Genomic DNA, 16,089 nt, shown 5'->3' on the forward strand with positions numbered 1-16,089 from the left:
AAAAGGCAATTAATTCGTTAGGTGACGGGGAGATGTTTCATGGAGGAATACATGCTCCCTCTTAGGGTAGCACGCGCACAAGTCAGGAAGTATTGGTAGCAAACATGATATTCAGAACTATTGTGTGTGGGATAGAACATAGTTGAAAGGGGGATCAAGTGGTCTCTAGCATTGAATCGACTCCAAGAAAAGGAGCACCAACTCAGTAACCTCTTGAGTGAAGCTTGTTGTGTGAATTGTTTAAGAGAACATAGATTTCTTGTAAGGCTAAAGAACCCACTGGAAGCTGGTGGATTGATGAATCTGTTAAATTTGGGATGAATCACTCAGGTGTTTGTGAGGGCTGAAGAACCACTAGGAGTTGCCTTGGGATTGAAGCTCTGGTGCTTGACTCATTGAAGAACCACCTGGAGAAGTGATTTTGTTACCCATTAACAACTTAACCACTGATGAATCTTCCTAATAGTTGACTCCCTTCTCCTGAAAGTGAGCTAGAATTCTTTGTATTGTGAAATGTTGGTATGACTCTATGTATGTCTAAACTGTGTGAGCCATAATGAGCTTAGTTAGTGGACGAAGAAACAATGGCCTTGTGACATCTTGTTTCTATTGTGTTGGTTGTATGAAAGCACCCAAAAGCCCCCACCTCAATCTTTGGAATCTGGCTCAAGGGTGATGGTTGTAAGTAAGTCTTAGCAACAATTGTCTATGGTTGGATGGAGAGTTGAAGTCCCAACCTTAATGTTTAAGCACATTTTAATAAGATAAGTATAATCGAGCCTTTATGCATGTATTATTATGCATAAGTTTAATGTGTTGGGTTAATGTTTGTGATGATATTGGTTCATTGTGTTGGTTAATTCTTATGACATAATGAGGAATGTGTATTCCTATACAATGTTAAAGATCTATGCCATGAATGAGGAATGGTTTATCCCTGGAGGACTGATATAATCATGATTCTTATGTTTCATATATTACTCAGTTAATTTACTCAATTTAATGACTAGGGAGGTCAAACTACCGTGGAAATGTACATTACATGTGCCCAGAATATAATATTAGGAATGGTTTATTCATGTATTCATTTTAAGTCTATGAATTGGTTAACAATGGCCTGTGTGTTGAGAAATGGGTAGATCTCTATGATATTATCGATCTATTGTGTTGTTGAAGGAATGGTTCAACTCTTGTATTTACTGGAAGCTTGAAATTAATCTAATTTGTTGAGCGTGAAGGATGAGAAAATATTTGATGTCGAAATTCTCTCTCCTTGTGTTTTAATGACCTATGCAACTGGCATGTTCATGTAGTTGGTGTTTGTATATTTAACCTCAAATGAGACATTGCATCTTGTGCATATATATGTGTGTGTATAAATAACTATACACTCGCTGGCTCGGCTAAAGCCCATGTAAGCTTAAGAGGGATAACTCTAAAGCAGGCCATATAACACCTTTAGAGTATTAGGCAGAGCCTTGGAGTCAAGTCCAAGTGCCCCTAAAAACCACTAAATCCACCCTGTGTATATTTACAGGCAATGGGGTGAGTGGGATTGAGCCTTGATACTTTAAAAAGGGTCGTTCTCAAGAATATAACAATATTCATATAATTATGTGCTAAGAGCTTCAACAAAGTTGAGTCGGAGCATGCGGGTGTAGCATAGAGGAGCCATACTTAGTATTATTTTAAGGCCCAATAGGAAAGCCAGGTTACCAACCATGTGGTCGTAACGCATAACCGAGCATGATGCCAACATAATGAAGGGATGAGATTAAACGTGAGAGATCGAAGGTCGAGAGAGAGTTGGGGGTGACATGTCTAGGAGGTTACATCCCTGGATGCTCATGAAAGATCGTTAATCTGGTAGGTCGTCGACATGGAAGCAGTCGGGTGAGTGTGTTCAAATTCAATCACTAACTACGCAAGAGGCATCGATTGGGCAAGATCCTGAGATGACGTATGCCCAGAGGTTACATCCTAGAAGCCCACATTAGGTTGTAAAAGATAAACATCGGGGCTAGCAAGGACCAGGATAGTGTGGCAGAGCCTGCAACGTGGGGAAGGCCAGGATGACGTGGGGGTCGTGCATTGGATGTTGGAGGAACCACTTCCCATGTAAAGCAAGTGTATTACAATGTTAGGAGGTTTAAGGAGGGACCGCATAGATGGGTATTTATCATGGCAGTTGATGGGAATATGTTTATCCCAGAGTTTGTCTCCTAGAGATAGCCATGTGCAGTGTTCAAGGGAGAGTCGGGTTGACTCAGTACCGAGCCACCGTGGCAAGAAAAATGACACCGGAGCTTAAAAATGAGATTTGGGACATATGAACTATCCCATAGCATTGACCATGCAAATGTGTGGACTCGCGTGGACACATAATCTCAGAGGTCAAGCCTCGGGTGTTTAATGATGGAGCATGTTTAAATAGCATGGGATGATGTAAGCCCATGATGTAGTGGCATACATGCGAAAACGACATGTTGTTCATTGGTGTATGTGAAGACCCACAGAGAAGTCAACCTGGAGGGTCAACCCTGGAGAATTTCGTGAATACACAAGGTAAAAGGGGTCGGGTAACAGAACCTAGGAAACATGAATGTTTTCCATTAATGGACAACCGACAATGAAACGGAAATGCAAGGGGAAACGAGCCAGGGTAACAGGCAGAGGAGACGAGAAAAATTAATGGTAATTAATGCTCTTCAATTATCACATCATGTGTGTGTGTGCGTGTGCTTATTTTAATGTGAGGACCACAAACAATGAACGGGTCGGCAGCCAATGCGTATGTTCCATGAGGCGTTGGGTGATTGTCTAGGTAGATGCATAGGCCCCACGAGGGCACCATGTGGGCGCGACGTGGCAGAGTGGTGACATGGCAACTTATAATATGTTAGAACTCAATTGACCATAACTTTTGATCCAGAGGTCGGATTGAAGTAAAATTTTATATCATTGGAATCGTCTTGTCAAGACGAATGCAACGATGATGTCTAATTTATTTTTAAGTTAGTTGAAAATATTGAAATTTTTAAACCCCATTTTCATAACGGTACCTTGGATCTTAGGTCAATACAATAAGCATCTACTTTTAACTAGGTTTTTGGTGTGGATTAGGAGGGGTGTGTTACAATATCTACATAATAGACTTCACTTTATTCATCATGATTACGCTCTACATCTCATGCAAAGTCACACTTTTCCTACAATTTCTTCAACAAACTTCTCTACAGTGTTCATGATAAATAGACTCTTTATGTTTTCTATATCTTCTTTTACTTCTTCAAGCTCTTCCACATCTTCTCCAATTATTTTTTGCAATGTCAAAATATTCTACTTTTTTGTTACAAAGATCACTTGGTCAATAATTGTAACACTTTATTGATCGATATTGCTTCTTCCATCATGTATGCCATCTCTAGAATATCGACCCCAATACTACTGTAATTTTAGGAAGATTTTTTTCATCCAAGCCTTGTTGAGTGAGAAATAATGTTGCATCATCATTTTTTTTTCATTCTAAGTTAACATTTATGATACTGAATCATGGCCTTATAGTGTCTAACTTGAATTTTCTTCAAACTCGTTCAACATAATATCCCATAAATCTTCTACACATAGTCTAATTCTCATCTTAATGACTCCAAAATCATAATTTTTACCCAAAAAAATCAAATAATAATATATAATAATTACTAAAAAAAATACATATTGATAAATCTTAATTCATCCTCTTGAAACTTGTATATAACCTTTTCCAAAAAGTTAATTCACTTTTCAAAATTAATAATGAAGAGAAGACAAATCCATATTAATATTTTTTTTTTTTTAATTGAAGTTTTTCAAAATCCCCAATCAATTATTATTGATAACCAAAAAAATCAAATAATAATAAATAATAATTACTTTAAAAAAATACATATGGATAAATCTTAAGTCATCCCCTTAAAACTTGTATATAACCTTTTCCAAAAAGTTAATTCACTTTAAATTGAAGTTTTTCAAAATCCCCAATCAATTATTATTGATTACCAACCAATTCATCGAGAGTAGTAATGAAAACAACACAATTCACACTAATATTTATTATAAGAAAAACAAAAACAAAAACAAAAAAAACCATTTTCCTTATACTTCTGAAAGTTTTCTATGTCGATTACCAAATTTACATCCCTATTATGCAATATTTAATATTGTGATTTCCTTAAATTTGATTTTAGGGTTGGTATATAAATCATTAAATTTTAAAGTCATTAGATTCTAATTATTTATATATTAGTTACATGTTATGTAATAAGTGGATATTTTCATGTGTATATCTAAAATAGTTTTTTTTCACAAAAATTTGATGAAACAATTTCAAGCAAGATTGTGATTTTTTGTTATTTAATTTTTTTTGAATACATAAATAAATTCAACACCTTGAAAACCCTTGAGGCACTAGAACTATACATATTAAACCACTTAAACTAGATTTTTTTTAAATCTCTTGGAATTTGGTTAAAATTAACCAGAAAAAAATGTCTTGAAAAATGTTATTTTGTCTATAAGTTAGACTACGCCTATCTCAAATAGTAGAACTACACCAAGGTGGATATTACCATTTGTATATCTATTAGCTTATATTCATCTTAACTTTGTATCTATAAAAAACTAAGAGGGATCAAATCTCTTTTCAATTTAAAAGAGATTTGTATCTCAAAAGATTTGATCCAGAGTTTAGATGGATCTAGACTATTTTTATTTTTATATAATATGACTTAGTCAAATTCTTTTATTAACAAGTGCTACGTAGTATCTAATACCTGCAGCTTAGTTTAAATATAGTTAAATTGGGGTCTAGACTAGTGACAAGCTACAAGCCGATCAATAAAAGCCTTCATGAAAAAATAGATATGAAAGTGAAAATGTTGCGCTAAAATGGTGCTTTTAGGTGAGCACCCTACCTCATTAATTGTGATGAAGCTCTATAACTGTATTTATTTCGCAGTGTTTCATTCAAATTGATATAAAGAAACTTAGTTTCAATTGAATGAGATGTGAATTCCAAGAAACTTGTTTTGCACAAACATTTGTTGCCTGCAATGTTCATGGGCATTGTACATGATTGATATAGAGATGAATTTAAATGTTTTTGTCACAGTAAAGACAACGTATATGAAACAAAAATTTTATTGTTATCTCTCAAATTATAATATTCATTATTCAATTCTAATATACTATCTTTAACTATAAAGAAAATCATATTTTCTGCAACACATACTTATCCCATACTATAATACTAAACGAGAAACATTATATACAACAAATAAATTTTAATGGGTGAAATGAAATAGAAAATCAAATAGCAATATGATCAACTGAGAACATCTTTTATTGAATGAAATGGATTAGAAAATCAAATGCCAATATGCTCAACTACATAAATAAATAATGATATTTAAAAACAAACTTATAGATTAATATAAACAAAAGCATATACACAATTTAAATGATTCATTTTCAAAAATAATTCTAAAATAAGACTATGGGTCATAGAAATAACTTTTATGGTAGACAGTTGTCGAGAAGCTCAGTACATAAGTTCGAGGTGACCTCACAACTCGATCTTCAAGTCCTTCAGATGCGACCTGTAGGATGCATAAGTTCGAGATGACCTCACAACTTGAGCTTCAAGTCCTTCAGATGCGGTCTGTAGGATTCGAGCATAGGAGCCATCTGCCTTGAAAGACTAATCATGATAGGAGCATTGAAGCCATATAGCATAAATAATAACAAATTACAAAGAGATGAGAAAGTATGTGGGGGCACTTCTCCTCAAAGGCTTTCCAATTTCCCAGTCTGTGGGGGCACTTCTCCTCGAAGGCTTTCTAATTTCCCTCAGCATCCTATCATAGAAAAATCTCGAAGGGCTAGAAAGGCATGGGAATATTAGGGTCCAAGTCTTCAATTAAAGACATTGGATACCAATGATCTCTCCATATAAATCTCCCACTCTCCTCTGCTTCACAACCTTTGTCAAATTCTTCAACTAAAGAAGAGTCGAGAATGGTGGGTGAAGCTACACTTGAAAAAACCACATGTAGATCCCGCCTCCTTGTAGCAAAATTCTTTCTTTTTCTTCTTATCGATTGTACTTTAGCTTTCAAGAACAAGAAACTGCAGGCTCCCTTGGATTTATTATTACATTGGCTGCCAATTTTGGGCAAGAAAGTGGTGAATCCAACAAAAGTTTCATTGATTAATGCATCCATTGTGTATAACATAAATATGCAATGGACTATGAGATGGCATGAGAATGAATTCAGAGTACTTCGTCATCTTCTTCAAGTTGTCGATCCTAGATTGTGTGTTTCATATGGATTTTTCGACTGTGTTTTCTTCATATCGGAAACAACAACAAAGCATAGGAGTAAATGGAAACCAAATGCAAAAGGGAAAAGGAAACAATAGCTAACATTGTCGCAAAGAAGGGGAGCATGCATGGTAGCATTTCTAGTGGAATTGAAAAGAGGAAAGAGAAATAGTTGTTGCTTCCAGTGAAAGAAAGTTATAGAAAGGTGAAGAGAAAAAAATAGAGTCAAATTAAAAATTAACAAGAAAAGAAAGTGATGCAGGAGCATCCGGACACCTCAGTGAAAAAAAATTAGAGGAAAGAGACACGTGGACAACCACATGGACAGACAGGTCAATCTTGAACAAGATTCGGTTAATAAACTAATTTAGTTAAAAATCAGTTAAAACTGAACTGAATGTATGTGTAATAAGAACTGAAGGATTCATGAGATAATCAAGAAAGAAAAGAGAGGAAAAACCCTGTGCGTGTGAGAGAGGGAAAAATGTAGTTGCAGAAAAAATCTTGATTAAGGCTGAGATGCCTTAAATTGTAACCTCAGATTGTAAATAATAAAAATGTGTTTTTGTGAATTTATACTTGAAGAAGTCTTTGAGAATTTAAGTCCCTGTGTTTTTTTCTTTATTTGAATTGTTGGCATTTTGTGGGGCCGGCCAATGCCATGGAAAAGATCTGCAGCCTACCAGTGCTACTGAAAAGAATAGAATTATATTTACCTAGGACATTGCTTCCATGCGTTTTTTTTGGGCGCAGTATTTTCTGGTATACTTCAGCAAAGTATGTTTGTTACTCTCAGACCTTGTGTTACAAAATGGATTTATGCGCCGGCTATCATCAAATCTATTATCAAATCACTTCCGAAATTTGGAAAGAGATATTAGAGAATACGAGCCAATTGTGAAGGACGTGCACGTTTTAGGAGAAAATCCAGAGAGCATGTCAGTAGCCAATAGAAAGTCCATCAAGCAAGCCAAGGAGCTTATGATAGACGGCCATGGTGACAGAGGAAAATGTGTTCACCTAGTGAAGTTTTTGACGGGAAAAATGTCTGCAGGAGCACGGCTATTGTAGCCAAGGAAGCAGCGGACGGTTTTCCAAGAACAGGGTAAAGGCGAAGTCAATGAAAAAAAAATGATTCAAGTGTACCGGCGCCTCGATAAAGAATGGTACTCTAGGAAGGTAAGGTCGGTTGATGCGTGAACAAATCGGCACCTCGTTGTCTATGATGAGTGCCAGCAGCAGCGGCTTGATCTTAAGGAGGAGAGAATTAAAATTCCGGCTGAAGCCAGCAACGCGTCTGGGGAATGTTCAGAGGTTAGCGCTGCACTGATAGGCTTCGTGGGCCCATAATCCACAGGTCTCAAGATCGCGCCCCTAAAAATATTGAAAACGAGAGATTTAGAATTCGTTTTCATCAGAAAGAAAGAAGAAGAAAAAAATATAAGTCAAATTAAAAAATAATAAAACTAAAAAAAAATATTGGAAAAATAATAATAATAATAACAATTACTTTTTCCTCTTTAAAAGTTGTCATCTTAAATTGAAAATATTCAACAAACTATAATTCATGAAAAAAAAATGGAAATAAAACTAAAAAAAAAAATCAATAACTAATAGAAAAATAGAAGTTACAAAACTGCACCCATAATAAAAACTTCAACAAATCACTTTACAAATAAATAAATTTAAATAATAATAAAAAATAACAAAAATTGAATTCCAATGTTAAACTATAGATAAATGACCATTTTTATAAAAACAAATTAATAATAATAATACCATATAATTATTATACCACATAAAATATAATAATTATAATTGTTATTTTTTAATTATTTTTTAATATAATTTAGGTTATTCAAAAATTAATTACATTACCATATCCCTACTGTACTAAATTAAAAAACCCCTCTCAACACAAAACGACAAAATAATCCAAAAAATACCCAGCCTTCCCATCTTTGTGTTGAATATGGCCTTTTAACTTCTCTATATGTAAGATCTATAGGGCAACTTTAAAAAAAAAACTCTATTTTTAATGAAAATTAATTCCTGAAAACCTTGTTTTCCCATATCTCTCCTGAGGAATTATCTTTACTGCGACTTTTTAATATAGATTTTTATCTTCTCCATAGGTATAATCTATCTTTAAATCAATTTGGCCAAAATGACCGTTCGAGGTCACATTTTGCTGGCCATTGACGGGGGAAGGGGCCGCGGCAGCGGCTCTCCCGGGTGTGAGAGCGGGCGGTTATAGAGCAGCGGCGGCAGCGGGTCTCTTCTGGGCTTGAGAGCAACAGGTTATTGAGCAGTGGCGACGGCGAAATAAAAGGGAAGAAGCGGCGGTTCTCCCTAGAGTTTGGTGTTGAGAAAAGACCGCGGTTCTCCTAGCCTCGCTAAAGTGCCGGATTTTGTTGCAGATGGGTGCGCCAGCGCGGCTCCTGTGGGAATGGCTCGGTTAGGGTTTGGAGAGATGGCGGCTCTCCTCAGCGAATTTTCTTTGAAACCCCAGATTTGTTCTGGGCTTTTCAATAACCATGCTCTGAGAGAGAGAAACCAATTTTATGGATAGAAAGGAGAAAAGATTCAGCTATTCAACACATACATAACATTCAAATCAATTACTCACACTAATTACACAGAAAGAGTTACAGCTAATGAAATTGCAATATAAAATGGTTACGAAAATATCAGTATAAATTTATCTAATTTAAATATGGATCTAATAACATGAGCAGAGAGGGATTCAATTTTTTTGCATTATTTTTTACATTTATTTAAACATAGCAAAATTTCAATTTTGATGAGAGACAGACACCCTACATATTATAATGATGACATTATTACACATTTATATTGATGAGGGAAAACACCATTACACATCATACTGAACTGTAAAATAAACCTATCCAACAACCTGAAACTCAGAAAGACTTTACATTACAGCATGAGCTGTAAAATAAACCTATCCAACGGCCTGAAACTCAGAAGGACTTTACATTACAGCATGAGAAGCATATGACGGCCTGGTATTTACAAATCTTAATCATATCTCATTGCAGCTATACTAAATTCAAAGACCTGTTCATACAACCCTCAGCGTGTACCAGAATTGCAGCTTATGAGGGAATGTATGTTCGAGAAATATACAGGGCTTGAAACAGAACGCTTAAATTCATGCAGATTAAAGGTTTCTCCATAGAAAACCTATAAAGCGTATTTAACATTTTGTAAGGTTCAGTATATTTATATTTATATTTATATAACTCTGTTGTGAAGAAAAAATAAAAAAGAGAAAATAATAATCTAAAAACATAAGCGAGCAAAGTACCTTGAGTTGCAAGAGATATTCCAAACGTTCACAACTGTAAACCGCCCAGTCCCTCGCGAAAATCGCTGCTGGAACTCAAATCGATCAAAGCAATGAATGGTCAATACTGCAATTTACTGGGGCAGGGAGAAACCATCAACCAGAGACGAAGAAAACGATGAAGTGTTCATGGCTATTTTAAACTCCATCCAGCCAAAAACATTCCAACTATAATTCCACTAATATCTCTATCTAATCTTCCATATCTCACTTTGTTGACTAATGAATAATAATTTAAGATAGGTCATTCTTTCATAGACTCATAAACATTAATCTAAGATAAGTAATTCTTTTGGTGGACTCACTGTGATCACGAAGACCCTTAACTACTCTTAAGTAGCTAACCTTTTTGACCTGTAAACATTAATTTAAGGCTACTAGTCTTTTGGTGTGGTCACGGATTTGATGTTTTCTGACTTGTAAATATTAATTTTAAGATAGTTGAGTCTTATGGCGACAGGCCTGACCTCTCTTTATCTGTGTTGACAAATACACATTTAAGTAAAGACAATTATGTTCAATCGTGGATCACCCACTCTTTTTGTCTTTTTAGTTTATTTAATAATTTTTAATCTATTTTTGTTTTTATCCTCAGAGTGGGAGAGGTGAGGAGGATTGATGTGCCATACATTACAAGATTTGAAAGAGTGATTTCCTGACTACTAAATTTGAGGATTGATGTGTGAGTGAATGAAAAATAAATTTTATATGAATTATTTATTTAGTAAAAAGAAAATTAGGGTTTTCATTTTACTTTCTTGTGTAATCAAAAGTTTTATAGAGGTTTTTCCCATATCATTCTCTTACCCCGAAACACTATAATATGTTAGGATTATTTTATGTTTTTTTAATTATTATTTAAGTATTAGTGTTCGCAAAATACAAATGAGATGAAACTCCTAGGGAAAAACAATTTGTAACACTACCTTTTAAGAGTAAGTGGGTAAATCCCAAAGCCTCAATCATTGTTTTCTCTCCATCCTGGTTTTCCCTTTGGAAAGTCCTGCAAAGTCCCCACTAACGCCAAAAATTGCATACCCAATCACATGACTCCAGTCAAAGTAGAGTCCATCCACATTTCCACTTATCATATCCTTTACCAGATATGCTTTATTCGCAAATCAATTTTAATTGGTGAATTATTTTCTTTATCTTTGTACATAGTTGTTTTTCTTAGTTAACTTCATTCCTATACTCATCTGATGAATGCATGACATATTCTTACTTATCTTTATTTATGAAATGTGAACATTTGGAATAAAGTTATTAAAAAAAAAAAAAAAACCGCTAAACTTATTAAATGCAATGCATGTTCTTGAGTAAAGATCATGAAGTCCTTACACCTCTTTAGCTCGGATAGATCTCCACCCTGAAATGTCTTCAGGGCATTTATTTGATATAATTTATTTGGAAAAGTACATAAGCCTATTCAAAGCATGGATACATTAGAGCAGGTTGGTTTTGAATTTATTTTTCAAAAAAGGATATATTAGAGTATGTTGGTTTTGAATTTATTTTTATATTTATTTTTAATTTTGACTTATTTTGTAGTTTTATCAATTATAGTAAAGTTAGAGAGTATATAAATAAATGGTCAAAGTATAATGAACCTAAGCATTACGACAAAGGTTATAGTAACATTTATCAAGCTTGATTTGTTATTCATGTTTAAGATGATTATCTATATCTCTTATGTTTCACCCCTACAAATCATAGTGCAATTTATTGGATGATTTTCTTTCAATTTATGGTTTGAGGGTGAAATAACCTTTGGAAGTGAGCTAAAATTAATGAATAGTAAATATGTTATCAATTTGTATATTTATCACAATTTACATCTATATATCGATTTAGGTTATAGTAACATCTATCAAGCTTGATTTGTTATTCATGTTTAAGATGATTATCTATATCTCTTTCCTTTCACCCCTACAAATCATAGTGAAATTTATTCGATAAATTTCTTTCAATTTATGGTTTGAGGGTGAAATAACCTTTGGATGTGAGCTAAATTAATGAATAGTAAATATGTTATCACTCTGTGTATTTAGTTTGACGAAAGATTGTTGTTGGTGTTGTGTGCAAGTCTAAAGAAGAGTTTGAAATCATGAGAAACTATAGATTTCACTCAAACAACATAAAGGGATCAACAATATCACCACAAGTTTTCTTCCATCCTCATGTCTTGGGTAGCTAAGTTTTGTAACTTATTGTTTTTGGAATTGAATTATTTATTTTATGTCACTCTATTAAGGATTCACTCTACTAATTAGGGTATTTTAACTAAAACCTAATTCTTGACTTTGATATAACTTTTGAGTTCTTTTATTAAGTCCCTTGTCTTCATCTTATCTAGATTGATAAAGGTTGGTTTGATTTTACCTTTATCAACTACATTTTTATTATTGATATAGAGAAATTTAAATTATATGTATTTGGCTTGTTTAGTAAAAAAAATTCCTCTTTGGATTGGTGCATGAAATTGTTTTAATTTATAAATATGGGTGCTCACAATTTTAAAAAATAAAAAGTGTAGGCACACTTAGTTATTGTAAATAAATACATGAGAATCTTTGAATCTCTAGTAGATTGTAAAACAATGTTACAAGTTTTCAAATTTCTATATTTTTTAATTTAAGTATTTTTTCAAGTCTAATATAATGTTTTCATGTACAATCTCTCTCTTTTTATATTTATTTTGAATATAAAATGAATCATTATATAATTTGTAATATATCTTGGTATTTTGGGTTGTAAAATTGTCGGAATTGGTTTGTAAAGTCCATTTTAAGGGCATGTCTCATATTGGTCATTTGGGGTATGGAACTTTCTAGAGATATCTGAGGTATCAAATGATACTTTTGGGGGTCAAACATTATAATCATAATTCTAGACATTCAACACTTTTTGACATGCCAAAATATTTCCAACAATATGAAAATGATCTCAATGGAAGTTTGTATGTAGAAATTATTCCTCCCACTTAAGATTACCTACTGTGTTGACCACCATGACACTAAGTGGTTACCACGTCAAGCCTCACTACTCACATAGGTAGGTCCAATGACATGTGGAATTTCAAGAATATTCTAAAGCATCCAAAACAGTAACACTAATTGATGGTTGAGGCATGCAAAATCCCTAACCCCAACTCTACATGGAAGCGAGGCAATGTTAAAGGCTAAGCCACTTGAAAGAGAAGGGGTTCCATTTTTTTGTATTGTTTATAACATCCTCCTCCCACATTTACCCAAGTACACAATTGATGGTTGAGGCATGCAAAATCCATAACCCTAACTCTACATGGAAGCAAGGCAATGTTAAAGGCTAAGCCACTTGAAAGAGAAGGGGTTCCATTTTTTTGTATTTTTTATAACATCCTCCTCCCGCATTTACCCAAGTAATCGGTTTGTCAAGGTAAGCATGTGACGAGAGGCTACTATGATGTGGTTCAACTCCCCATGTAAAGTTAAGGAAGTGGAACCAACAAAACAAAACCATTCTGACTTTCCACACATGCTATAGAACCTTCAAGAGCCAACCAACCCTTCCAGGTGACCAACCCTTGAGACAACACAACATTTCACTAATCTAGACCCTCAACCACTCCCATGACAAGCCATGCATGTGAATAAGGCCTTTCATTCACTCCCATAGCAAGGCATGCCAACTATTTTGGATTTTTCAACTAATTATGAACCGATGACCCCAAATTTTGTGCCACTTTTTCAGGGTCAGGGCTCAGGCCACTTCCCAGAACTTCATGAAACTTTCAGAAATGATAAATAACAATGGAATAAGGCTACTAATGCTATCATTATTACAATTACTTGATCTTACCCCTACTATCCATGACAGGCATTTCGTCAAACATGTCACAAATATGAAATCTACAAGTCATAACAATGAATGTGATCATAGGGGTATCATACTTATCTGAGATTCATAAGGAAGCATTGATGCCTTATCAAAATAGTTGCATTATCATATATTAGGTCATATATTCATTGTTCATTTGTTTTCTAATCAAAACATGATGAGATCCATACATCAAGATTGTCATAAAACATCCTCTTAACCAACATATATTCAACAGAAATAACAAATATATAACATCCATAAAACCACATATGAAAAAAGTATATTTACCCATTAAATGCAAGAGGAAATGAGTTCTTATTAACATATGCAAAATGCAACCAAGTCTGGGACTTTCACGTACCACCCGATCATAGATTGGTTGAACCAAATCTTTCTTTCAGCCAATCACCCCCGTGCCATATTCCAAGCATGAATGTGGGATCTCATGGAACAAATCAAACAAAACCAAGCTAGGGCTTCCAGAGGCCAATCCAACTCAATCCTCAAACAGTGATTCCACCTCATGATCGGACATCACTAACCATCACCAGATTGGTCTCTACCCAAGTTGTCTAGGGCTCTAGAGTGTTTGTTCCAACCAGGGCTTCCACAACTAGTAACTCAACCCACAGTTGTTTTCGGGCTTCCAAATTGTTTGTCCAAGCGAGGCTTCTAAGACTAGTAGCTCAAACCATCAAGGGATTCTAGAGAATTTTTCCAACCAAGGCTTTCAAAACTAGTAACTCAACCCAAGTTGTTATAGGGCTTCTTGTCCAACCAAGGCTTCCAGGAACTAATAACTCAACCCATAGCCAAAGGAACATGAGCACCAACCAGAAAACAAATATAAAACCCATAACACCATGGCTATCTAGGAAATGGAAAGCCTAAGAAAATCCACTTTCAATCTGGGAAATCCTCCATGCCAATGACAGATTGTGACCAAGAAACCACATGCATGCACCATGCATACAAAAACTAGCAAGGAAATCATACATGCAACTTGGTACCTGCAAGAAAAACTTAGTGTAGTTTCTGATACTAATTTCCTCTTGCGCTTTCATGCTTTTCATTTGCCTTCTTGCTCCAAATCCCAAGTATGCCACACTCTTCTAAGAGTGCTCCAAGAAAAATATAAGTGTCCAAGAGTATGAGAGAGAGAATAGAGAGAGAACTCCAAAACTGAACTGACAAAAGATACCAACTGATCTTCAGAAGCCTTTTTATTAATGAGGCCTCTATTTTCTTCAATTTCCATTGTTTTCCTTCATTTTCCTCCTCACATGAAACCTATGATCTTTCACCTTCCTTTTCTCCTATTCTCCATTATTTTCATAAATAAAATGCTAATTAATGCCACTGTGCCTTTCCAAAGCCTTTGTCATTGCCTTTGCCAATTTCCTTAGCCATTAATTAATCACAAGTGATCCCCATCACTATGTTTTATCCCAACATTCATCTTGGAATACGTGTCCCATGGCCTTGGTTATTATTTTTCCTTTATTAACTTTATTACATGGATTTTTAACTAGGGTTTTCACAAAACCCTCCCCCTTGGGGAACACCATCCTCGATGTTCAATGACACCTACAACCAACAAGAATATTGAAAGCAAAACATACTATCCATGGAGCTTTATAATTTAGCTCGTTGCACTATTTACAATGATCAACCTATTGGAAAGAAAACCAACATGAGAACATAACAACATGACAACCATAACGACATGACACCCACACCGCTTATTGTAGCTTTATAACACAACTCATGGAGGTATTTGCATCCATATACATATGTACCAAAACATCACATCAAAACATATGGAAAAAACATTCACTCAACCAACAAAGCGAGAAGGATACATAGCCTGCATCTGATCCGACATCTCCCATGTAGCTTCATTGGGCCCAAAGTGCTTCCATTGCACTTTAACCTACTCGATTCTAGAGCATGAGCATCTTTCTCTACAAAATGCACTAAGGATCCGGCTGGAATTCACCTTCTGGTTTCACTTGAAATAAAGACCATTCAGTCACATTATCATCATCTTTAACATACTTCTTAAGTAATGACACATTGAAAACATCATGGAATTTCATTGTTGGAGGTAGTGCAAGTCTATAGGCTACTGGTCCAATCCTTTCAAGAATCTTGAAAGGTCCACAAAACTGAGTTTCAATCTTAGCACATGATCCAATCCTCAAGGAGTTCTTCTTGGGCTTGATGTGAAAGTACACATGTTCCCCAACCTGAAACTCCTTAAACAACCTGTTATGATCTGTATAAATTTTTTGTCTATCCGGTGTTTTCTTTAGATTCTTCTTGATTACCTGCATTTCCAGTTCCATCTCTGCCAGCATGTTTGGTCCAATCAACACATTGTTCACTGGATCACTCCAACTGATGGGAGTATTACAACTTTTCCCATACAATGCCTCAAATGGACTCATCCTCAAATATTCTTGGTACCCATTGTTGTAAGCAAACTCAACCAATG

The 16,089-nt window shown here is 34.8% G+C and overlaps 1 protein-coding gene across 6 annotated transcripts in view; it reads right to left on the minus strand.

The window, feature by feature from the left end:
* LOC149192918 (ABC transporter G family member 39-like) overlaps positions 1-9,949 on the minus strand; it is a 49,656-nt gene extending 39,707 nt beyond the window's left edge. For 2 of the 6 annotated variants that reach the window (XM_089404731.1, XM_089404727.1), the window contains exon 1: positions 9,693-9,949. The gene's annotated coding sequence lies outside the window, so the exon portion shown is untranslated. Of the gene's footprint in view, positions 1-5,551; positions 5,762-9,692 lie in introns of those variants that run through there. The other 4 variants (XM_089404732.1, XM_089404728.1, XM_089404733.1 and 1 more) reach the window with 3 other exon arrangements.
* Between the last annotated feature and the right edge of the window lie 6,140 nt (positions 9,950-16,089).

This window comes from Pinus tabuliformis, chromosome 2_2 (genome assembly GCF_031772625.1).
Source record: "Pinus tabuliformis cultivar Carrire ecotype Pingquan chromosome 2_2, CPIR1, whole genome shotgun sequence".
NCBI lineage: Eukaryota > Viridiplantae > Streptophyta > Pinopsida > Pinales > Pinaceae > Pinus > Pinus tabuliformis.